Raw genomic sequence first — 10,371 nt, 5'->3', positions numbered from 1 at the left:
GCTCGGGCGCGCTCGGGTGCCGCCCCGGCGGGGCCCCGCTCGCCCCGCCTCCCCTCCCGTTACTCGGGGGTAGGTGTTCCCGAGGCCGCTCCCGTCGCCTCCCCGGCCCGGCCTCTGCCGGCGGAGCCACTATGCCAGACAGTTTCGACACTTCGCCAAGACAAAGAGCCCCGGACCCGAGGGAGGAACGAGGGGGAGGAGGCCGAGGCGAGGTGAGCCGGCGCGGGGTGAGGGTTCGGGACCCCACCGCACACACGCACACGCTACTCGCACCCCCCCCCCCAACCTCCCCGATTCCGGCCGTCCGCAGCCCGGGAGCGGGCGCGGGAGCCGGACGCTGCCGGGCGCGCGGGGACTGCGCCCGTGCGAGTTTTGGAGAGTGTTCCCCGGGCCGGGCTGAGGGTCCCGAGTCGGGATCCGCCGCGGCGGGGAGGAGGGGGCCGCGAGGGGTGTGACACGACGGGGGACGGACGGGACCCCAGGCACCGGGGTCGCGGCCAGGGGCAGGGTCTCCGGAGAGGGGGGGTGCGGGGGACCGGCCTCGGGGGGTCTGGGGCTCTTTCCCCAGACGCCACCTGGAGCCCCGCGGGGAGCGGTCCCCGGTGACACCGCCTCCCGCATCGGGAACGCTGCCCCTCCGGTGCCCGGTCCCGGGTGGGAGCGCGGGCCCCGCGGCGCGGCGTGTCGCGGGCATCCCCGGAGCGCATCGGGGGGGTCCCGGGCTCGGGGGCCGCGGGTGTCGCGGTGCTCAGTGAGCGGCGAGCCGGAGAGGAGGCTGATCGGACCCCGGGACGCCTAACGTGTGCGCGCAGCTTAGGGTCGCGGGGGACGGGAAGCGGGGGACTGGGAGGTGGCTGGGGAGAAGTTGGGTCCCGGAGACCCCAGCAGCCGGACGCGCGGCGCTGTACGAAACGGGGGATCGGAGTGGGCAAAGGGAACGCGGCCCGGGTGTGGGTTCGGGGGGTGCTTTGGAAAGTCGGCAGTCCGTTCCAACCCTGTTAGGTGGAGCGGTTACCAAGAAACCAAAAATGACAAAAGTTAGCAACTTGTCTGCGCGTGAGCGCGTGTGACCCGCGCGCGGGGCTGGGGCCGCCCTGGCGTGGAGCCCACGGAGGGGATGGGGGAGCGGGGAGGGCTGGCGCGGGGCGCTGCTGCTCGCTCGCTCGCCGGGACGGTGGCGCAGCTTTACCCCCCCCCCCCCGCCCGGTCCTCACTCTCGGCGGGAGTGTCTGCGCTTGACCTTGCGGGAGGAAGCGCGGCCGAACTTCGGAGAGGCGGGGCGGGGGGGGGGCGGCTGCCTGCGCCTGACTTGGCCCGGAGACGCCCGGGGCGCCTTTGCCCTGCCTTGGAGAAGGGTGTCCGGATCATCCCCGGGCCACCCCTTCCCGCCTCTCCCCACCCCCGGGGGTCCCACCCGCGCCCGCCACGCGCAGGGCGAGGGGACACGTGCGCGCCTGGCCACCCGAGCGATCGAGCGATCGGGGGAGGTGGGGAGGGGGCTGTGCTCGCCCCGGAGTCCCGGGCCCCGAGCCGGGCGGGGAGGGGGGGGAGCCGCTGCGACCCGAGGGCCGGAACTAGCTCGCTGCGTCGCCGCTGCTGGTCCGGGCCCGGCGTTCCGGAGGGTTTCTGGCCGGAGGAGGTGGGGGATCCCCTCGCTTCTTCCATCGGATTCGTGCCCAGCTGGCTCGCTTTCTGCGCTGGGGCTGGGGGTAGAAAGGGAGGTGATCCGGCGGGCAGGAGCTGGAGTTGGATCTTGGGAACCAAGTGTGCAGTCGTCGCCACCGCGCGCCGGCACGTAGTAGGTTCCCAGCCGCGCCCCCGCCCTCCCCCCGCCGCCCTCCAGATCGGAGGGGCTGGCCGCGGCTGGGACACCCCCGCCCCCCTCCCCATGGCTATCCCCGTGTCAGATCCACTCGGACCAGCCTTCCGGCTTCCACGTGTGCCCCGGGGCACCTACTGTGTGCCGCGCTCGGCCTCGGGCGCGTTCCTGGGAGGCTGCGGGCGGTGCCCCGAGTTCCTTTCGAAACCGGCGGCTGCGGTTCCCGGGCGCCCGGGCTGGCTCTCTCCGAAAAGGCGAGGTGCACTGCCCCCTGCTGGCCGCCGCGGGTACCGCCGCTGGGCTCCCCGGTGCGGGAGAGGACCCGCGGCCTGGGCGCCCCGCGCCGCCCTGGCCTCCCCTTCCTGCTCCACAGCCTGGGGCCCTGCTGCGCTGACGTGACCCGCCGCAGATCACCCCCTTCCCTGCCCCTGTTTCTGTCCTGGTCTGGCTGCGTGCAGAGTGCGGGCCCGCTCTTGACCTCCCTCCCCTGCGCGCCTCTGGGAGCATCCAGCAGCCTCCTAGAGTCCGGTTTTTGTTTTTTCTTTCTATCTGTAAGGAGGTCCATTGCTGTCCTGCAGAATGCGCGTGGAGGAACGCGCAGAGGGGCAGGCCCAGGACACAGGATCGCATCCCCTGGCTTCTAGTAAGTAAAGAAATCAAAGTCTGATTAAGACCTCAGATTTGCTCCGTCCGCCTCGCTCCTGGGCCGTACTGCCTCGGCCAGCCCCAAGCCCAGGCTGAGCAGCTCAGCCTCACCTTCCTGAGCTGCGGACCTCAGCATCCCACCCACCGCCTGCTGAGAGCCCGGAAGCCTTGCTGGAAGCACTGACTTATCTCCCTCCCTCCATCCCTCCCTTCTTAATTTCGCCAGTCCTGAGGCTTGAACTCAGGGCCTGCGCACTGTTCCTGAGCTTCTTTTGCTCAAGGCTAGTGCTCCACCACTTGGAGCCACAGCTCCACTTCTGGCTTTCCGGTGGTTAACTGGAGATAAGAGCCTCACACAGACTTTCCTGCCCAGCCTGGCTTTGAACTAAAATCCTCAGACCTCACTGTCCTGACTAGCTAGGATTACAGGCATGAGCCCCCACACCCTGACTAGCTAGGATTACAGGCATGAGCCCCCACACCCTGACTAGCTAGGATTACAGGCATGAGCCCCCACACCCTGACTAGCTAGGATTATAGGCATGAGCCCCCACACCCTGACTAGCTAGGATTACAGGCATGAGCCCCCACACCCTGACTAGCTAGGATTACAGGCATGAGCCCCCACACCCTGACTAGCTAGGATTACAGGCATGAGCCCCCACACCCTGACTAGCTAGATTACAGGCATGAGCCCCCACACCCTGACTAGCTAGGATTACAGGCATGAGCCCCCACACCCTGACTAGCTAGAGGCATGAGCCCCCACACCCTGACTAGCTAGGATTACAGGCATGAGCCCCCACACCCTGACTAGCTAGGATTACAGGCATGAGCCACCAGCACCTGGCTAAGGAAGGTTTCTTTAAGAATGGGTCCATTCACAGCTCTGGGGCAACAGGAGGAAACTCACTTTTGCTGAGACTTGGGGATAGACTGCAGGCCGCCTCCAACCCCCTTGGGCTTGCCAGCAGGCCTCCTAAACTTTAGGGCCCATTTGGAAACTTTGTATCTCCAAGGTACCTCCATAGATGTACTGGACAAGGATGGGGGCTCTCTGAGCCCCAGGGAGGGGGTGAACTTCATGACAGGTGGGTTTCCATGGCCCTGCCCTCCAAGCAGCCCCTCTGCCCCCAAGAAAGAGCCTGGAGGTGCTCCCCTCCCCCGCAGGGGCAGCTCTTGTTAAAAGATTGCTGACTGTAGGGTTCCTCATTAGACAGGGCTTTGTCCTTCAGGAGTCTAATACAAGTCCCTCCCCCTGCAAAGATACAAGAAAGAGAAAAATAAAACCTACCAGTCATCCTAATAGAGCGATCCCCTGCCCCCAAACGTATCCTGAGACCCCCTGGTGGGGGCTGGGGCCCTTAATGCAGAACCTAGATACACAGGCACTGTTTTCTCCTACATAGGTATGATAAAAGTTTAAGCTTTTAAATTAAGCATATGAAGAGGTTAACATTGACTAATAATAAAACAGGCCAGTGGTAACAATACACAGTGATAAAAAAAAGTTATGTAGCTCTTCTAGTGTACTTTTAGAACTTTCCATGCACTATTTTTAGACTGGGGTTGATTGCAAGTAACTGAAGCCTGGACAGAGAAGCCACAGAGGAGGGAGCGGCAGGTACTACATGCTTACGAGTGCACAGTCCTGTAGGAGGGCCAGACTTGGTCAGGAAGAATTCTGGAACAAAGCTTACAGGGAGCTTTGTTGAATCACATGACCTGTGTAGACCATCTCCCCTTCCTACCCTTGTAGCTCAGTTGGTCAGAGAAGCCCATGTGTGGGGACCTGGGAGAGTTGGGGTTCAGATTCTGGTGCCAGGGCTCAATTGCTTTGGAGTTTGGTACCCAGGCTATTCTGGGTCCTGGTTCTTCTGTAAATTGAGAGGTGTTGCTGGCCCGTGGACAGTTAGGAAAGCCTTCCTTAGTAAGCATAGTTCCTGTGTCTTGCAGTTTTGGCTCTGGATTCTTCCTCAGAGCCAGCAGGGCAGACCAGCCTACCTGGGGATACTGGCTATTACCACACCTGCCCTGGCCACTTCCCCTCCATTCACAGGGCAGCTTTTGGATCCTGCACTCACTAAGTTATTGTTTTATTTGTTTAGTTAGTTATGCACTAAGGATGGAGCCCTGGCCTTGCATGTGTTGATCAAACACTTCACCACCTAGTCCCTGGCCAAGTTATTTCCCAACACTTTTTTTTCCCCCATCAGTCATGGGGCTTGAACTCTGGGCCTGGGCTCTGTCCCTGAGCTCTTCAGCTGAAGGCGAGCCCTCTACCACTTGAGCCACAGCACCACTTCTGGTTTTTTGATGGTCCATTGGAGATAAGAGTCTTGTGGACGTTCCTGCCTGGGCTGACTCTAAACCTTGATCCTCAGATCTCAGTCTCCTGAGTAGCTAGGATTACAGGCCTGAGACACCAACACCCAGCTTTCACAACATTTCTTAATATTAGCCAGAGATGGCCCGGGACTTTCAGACATTGAGTGACGTCTGGGAGGCTCCCCCCAGGGTAAAGATGTGGGCAATCCGGGGACCTTCCCCATTCAGCTGCTGGGAATGACCTTGGATGATTCTGTAGTTCTGTCACTTTAGGACAAAAGCATGAGGCGAGAGGCTTACCAGCCAGGACTGTGGTAACACTGCTGATGGGTGGACGAGACTCTTCTCCAAACTCATACTTCTCCATTCAGTTCAGTCCTGGGTTTCTTTTTGGAAAGCAACACACACTTAGAAAGTTCAAGGCTGTAGTTTCTTTGATTGCAGTGGTATAGTGCATGGATTGTTTGGATCTCAGCTAAACCGGCATTTCATTAGGAGCTTACTCCAGTCCAGCCTCTTGCAGGATGCTGTAGACATAGGGCTGGCTCTTGTGTCATCCTAGAAGTGCAGTGTGGCAGGGAGGTACAGGGAAAGGGACACATTGTGCCCGCTGCCATTTGTGCTAGAATGAAATTCGCATGTGTAGAGAGCCACGCAGGAGGGGCTCACAGGAGTCCCTGGGCCACAAAGCCTGTGAAACCTGAGGGTTCTTGTAGCTCTTAGTTTTCAACAGAGATGAACTTTCTTCAATGCATGGATCAGCATAGATCAGGTATCTTGTGTTGTGTGTGTGCAAGAAAGGCAGAAGTTAGATAACAGTCACTCTCTACGACGTGGCCTGTCCTGTAGGATGCTCAAAAGAAAAGGACACTGGGGATTGAGGGCGGGGCCTGAACTCTGGGCCTGGGCGCTGTCCCCCAGCGCCTCAGCTCAAGGCTTGTGCTCTACCACTTGAGCCACAGGGCTGCTTTCAGTTTTCTGGTGGTTCATTGGAGATAAGAGTCTCACGGACTTTCCTGCCTGGGCTGGCTTTGAACCTCACATCTCAGCCTCCCGAGTAGCTAGGATTACTGGCGTGAGCCACTGGCGCCTGGAATCTTCCCTGCTTTGATACCAGTTTCCATTCTGTGTATCCTGGTTGCTGGATGATATTATGGGATGTATTATTGCAGCCAAGTCCCTACCCTCATGGTATGAGCTTACATGAGCTTCGGGCCTTAGAATGCTTGCATGTGAAGGCTGGTGTTTATTTTTCCTTTACTATGATCATATATATAGCCTTTGGCTCTATTTTAAATACTGTGTGTGTGTGTGTGTGTGTGTGTGTGTGTGTGTGTACGTACGTGTACTGGGACTTGAACTCAGGACCTTGTGATTTTGCTTGGCTTTTTCTGAGCCATACCTTTACTGCTGGCTTTTTACTGGTTAATTGGAGATGAGAGTCTCTTGGCCTTTTCTGTCTAGGCTAGCTTTGAACCTGAAAGCCTCAGCCCAGAAGACACTGAGTCATATACAACAAAGTTGCTGAGAGGCTGAGCCTCTCGGGCAGGATCAGCACTTGTCCTTGAGCAAGGGGGTTTGTAGGGGTAGGCCCGGGGTGGAGAATTTCACGAGGGGTGGGTGGGTAGGACTCTTCAGTCTGGTTTCTGTGGGACTTGGAGCTGGTGAAGGTGAGTGAGAGCAGGGGTTTTGCTGTGGCAGGGTTGAAGTTCATGGTTGCAGCTGCCTGTGTCACCTGATAAGTTCTGAGTCATTTAATTTCCAGGAAAGGCCTGTGTCCCCAGATTTAGGCCATACTCTACAGCAAGGCCTAAGATAGTGGAGTGGCTCCTGAGGTGGAGGGGCGGGGAGGGGGTTAGGCAAAGCGGATCCTGTAGTTGTTGATTGTGGGGTCTGAACTCAGCGCCTGGGCCACTGTCCCTGAGCTCCTTTGCTCAAAGCTAGTGCTCTGAACTCTAACACTTTGAACCATAGTTCCACTTCTGGATTTCTGGTGTTTCGCTAGAGATAAGAGTCTCACAGACTTTCCTGCCCCAGCTGGTTTCTCAAGATGATTCTCACATCTTAGCCTCCTGGGTAGCTGAGATTACCGGTGTGAGCTCCCAGCCCCCACGTAACTACTTATACCATAAAACTCAGCTCCCTTTGGATTGCAGTAGCTGATTGGGGAGGGTGGAAGGGCTCTGCAGGCAGGCAGTCGTTGGGGAATTCTGGGTTATCACCGGTGACCTCCTACAGGCCAGCTGTGAGCAATGGAGGCTGTGTACCTTGTGTGCCCGGTTTGTGGGTCTGGTGCCAGCCCCCATGGTTTCCAGGACCATGAGAGGATGAATGGAGAGGGCTCTGAGGCTGATCTCACCTGCCAGCCCGGGACCCTCCTGGTTCTGGCCAAATGAAGTTTGCCAATTGGAGAAAAGAGTGTGGGCACAGCATCGGCCCAGAGCCAGTGTGAAATGGAGGTATGGAGTCAAAAAGTTTGGGAAGACTCCGTGGGGGGACCCCAGAGGCTAGGCAGCTGGCTATGAGGTAAGATGGCTGGGCAGTGCACCCTCGGAAGCCCACGGCCTTGTGGCAGCCCTGGAGTGGACTGTGCTTCTCACTCCGGTGGGTTACATAAAACTTTTACAGTTTCTGCTTCCCGGTGGCGGAATACAAAGAACTAATTACTAGCCTCAACAGGGGCCTCTGAAGTGGCCTGAAGTGCCCTTACCAGGAACAAACTTCAGAAGAGAAAGGGGGTGTGTAGTGTGTGTGTGGGGGGGGCGCTCAACATCCCCAGCCTGGGGCCAGCTGACTAAGCCACCCGAGGCTTGGCTGCTCCACAGAGGAGGGTGAGTGGGGTGAAGTTTCCGGGGTCTGGAGTGGGCTCAGTCTGCCTTGGGCACCTGCACGCTTGCTCAGACTCTGATCCCAACCGAATGAGCCTGGTAGGGAAACTCTTGGCCAGGGACTCACAGCAAACTCCTGGGCTCTGGACCTGGCCTGTCCCAAACACCCCTAGCTGGGGATCCCAAATATCTGGCCCTCCATGACCCAGGCAGGGGGCAGCAAGGGCTTATCTCCAGGGAGTTGGCGGGAGCCTGTTAGAAGAGGTCAGTGGAGACCCTTGCCTCTAGAAGAATTTGAGCAGCAATTAGGAGGTATTAAGAGCTTCGTGTCCTGCTCCCCACCCCCCCAGAAACACACAAGTATTTAAACATTTGAGCACCTGGGATTCTACAGGAAGTCCTGGTGGCCAGATAACTAAAGGGCCTTTTGCAGCAGTGAAAGGAGCCACATTCGGGGAAATCAGCCCCAGGGATGTCCCAGAATCTGAGGGGAGGCTAAGAGAGACTCCCTGTGGACAGAGACCCTGGGGACAAACCGCAGCCGGGGTCAGCCAGGCCCAGGGCCACAGGGGACCCCAGCCGGGGTCAGCCAGGCCCAGGGCCACAGGGGACCCTAGCCGGGGTCAGCCAGGCCCAGGGCCACAGGGGACCCTAGCCCAGTCTCCAGGGGTCAGCAGGCCTCAGGTTCCCTGAGGGAGCCTCTCCCTTCATGAGATCTGATAAACCCTGAGGGTATCAGTTGTGTGGACATTGTTATCTCATGCTTAGCCTCTTCTCTCTTTTGACTTGGGGCCACCTGGAGAAGGGTGGGTACTCTGGGATTCCCAACAGCCCTTGAGAAAAAAGCTGGAAGGGAAGAGGGTCCAAGTCCTCACCTGAGGCCTCGGAGCTAGTGGACCTCAAAAGCTGAGCCCTCTCTGTGCTCATCATCTCTAGTGAACTCAATGCATCCAATCTAAGATATGATTAAGACCCTGACAGTTTGTTGGTTGGTTGCTATATCAGAACACCCAAGGCTGGGTAATGGATGAAGAAGGTTTTTATTATGATTAGCCCACAGTTTTTGGCCCTGTTGAGCCAGCTCCATCGTCTACATGTGTCTTGGAAAATGGTATCTGGGATGGAATGTATGGGAAAGTGACACATGGTGACACAGGAAGTCTGTGAGCGAGGTCGCAGCCGGCCTGGTGACCTCCCAAAAGGCCCTGTCTCTTCACCCCCTTGGTACCTAGCTTCCAACCTGTGCCCTTCAAGGTCCCATTTGGGCCATACTCTGACACCAGCAGACCCTGAGGTCCGGATACCTGTTGGGAAATTGAATTGCTTCAGTGTAAGGCTGGCCTGGGTTCTAGTCCCAACATTTGCACTGTGACCTCATTGCAGGTCTTTCCTGTACCCTCTATCTCTGCTGCTCTTTTGTCGTCTGGTTGAGATTTATACAGTTGATGTGGAAAACAGACAAGTTTATTTGTTATGAAATTCATAGATTCTGATTCATGAGGATTACTCAAAAAAAAATTAGCTTTCATTCCCAGAAGGTCAAGGTGCAAACAGGTTGGTGTGGGGTGGCTGGACTCCATGGAAACCTTTAACCTATTCAGAGTTCAAGTCATATCGTTGGAATATTTGCAGATTTTTAAGGCTCTTTCTGCCAATGGAACTAAGGTGCTTGGAACAGTTACTCTGATTCTCTATTACCCCCCTCCATATATAGATAGATTTATATGTGTGTGTATATATACATATATGTCTATAGATCTCTTTCTCTCTCTCTCTAACATAAAGGGTATCTAAGCAGTTATGAGAAGCTGAAACCTTACAAATTAGGAGCTGAAAATAATTCAGAGCAGTTGAGAATTCAAATTATTTCAGAATTAAAAAAGGATCGCAAGAACTCTAAGAAAGCCTGCATTTACATATGCAAAGAAAGTATTTTCTCTCAATTTTGTTACCCAGTTAAAAAAAAGTCAAACATAAATAAATGTCATTCGAATTGATTTTTGCTACATTAAACAAAAACAACAAATATCCATTTGAAAGCACAGTAAACTAATAGAGCCAAGCAGCTAAAAATTGTCTTCCTGATTATTGAGTTAGCTGAAGACTTAAGGAAACCCAACTAAAAAACAGCAACCAAAGCACACCAAGCCGATTCTCTCAGAAGATGGCTAGGCTCCAAAATACCGTTTCATGCCCAAGACTAGAACAGCTCTGTGAGAAAGACAAAAATCCGTTTAATTATACATTTACCTTTCCAGAATCCAAAGTTCCGTGAAAAGAAAAGAGCCCCAAATATATCCTTAGACCCTGAGAAGACTGGATGGGTACGGGTACCCCAAATAAGTCTGATATTGTTGGATAAGAAAGGAGAGACCCTGTCCCCTTGTCCCTTTAGTGGATTATAGTCATAATGGGATGGAGGCCGGAGGGGTGTCTGGGAGTGAAAGGCCTTGGGAAACAGCCATTGTCATGTTTGAAGCCAAGACCCTCGATGGCCCCCAGTCAAGCTCCTCTGGAGGATAGCTTTCCTATTTTGCAGATAAAAGGGAGAAGTAACACGCCAAGTTCACATCTCCAAGGGGAAGTGAAATGCCAAGGTCACGCCTCCGCAGACTGAGCTTCTGTGGCCTGAAATTCCCTTTGTACTTGCTAGGCTCTCTCCAGGCACAAGCTAGCCCATTTGCCTTCTGACCCCAAAGCCATCTGCGTTCTCCCAGTACCCCAAGTCTGCACCTCACAGGTGTCCCCCCC

At 56.1% G+C, this 10,371-nt stretch overlaps 1 protein-coding gene across 1 annotated transcript in view; it reads left to right on the top strand.

Annotated features, from left to right (window-relative positions):
* Nucleotides 1–116: 116 nt before the first annotated feature.
* Nucleotides 117–10,371, top strand: part of St3gal1 (ST3 beta-galactoside alpha-2,3-sialyltransferase 1) — a 53,249-nt gene continuing 42,994 nt past the window's right edge. Inside the window, exon 1 of the mRNA XM_013025197.1 lies at nucleotides 117–212. The gene's annotated coding sequence lies outside the window, so the exon portion shown is untranslated. The remainder of the gene's footprint in view (nucleotides 213–10,371) is intronic.

The sequence above is a fragment of the Dipodomys ordii genome, unplaced genomic scaffold, assembly GCF_000151885.1.
Source record: "Dipodomys ordii isolate 6190 unplaced genomic scaffold, Dord_2.0 Scaffold82, whole genome shotgun sequence".
NCBI classification, from domain to species: domain Eukaryota; kingdom Metazoa; phylum Chordata; class Mammalia; order Rodentia; family Heteromyidae; genus Dipodomys; species Dipodomys ordii.
The sequence above is the reverse complement of the archived record's forward strand: the minus strand, read 5'-3'. Positions and strand labels throughout refer to the sequence as shown.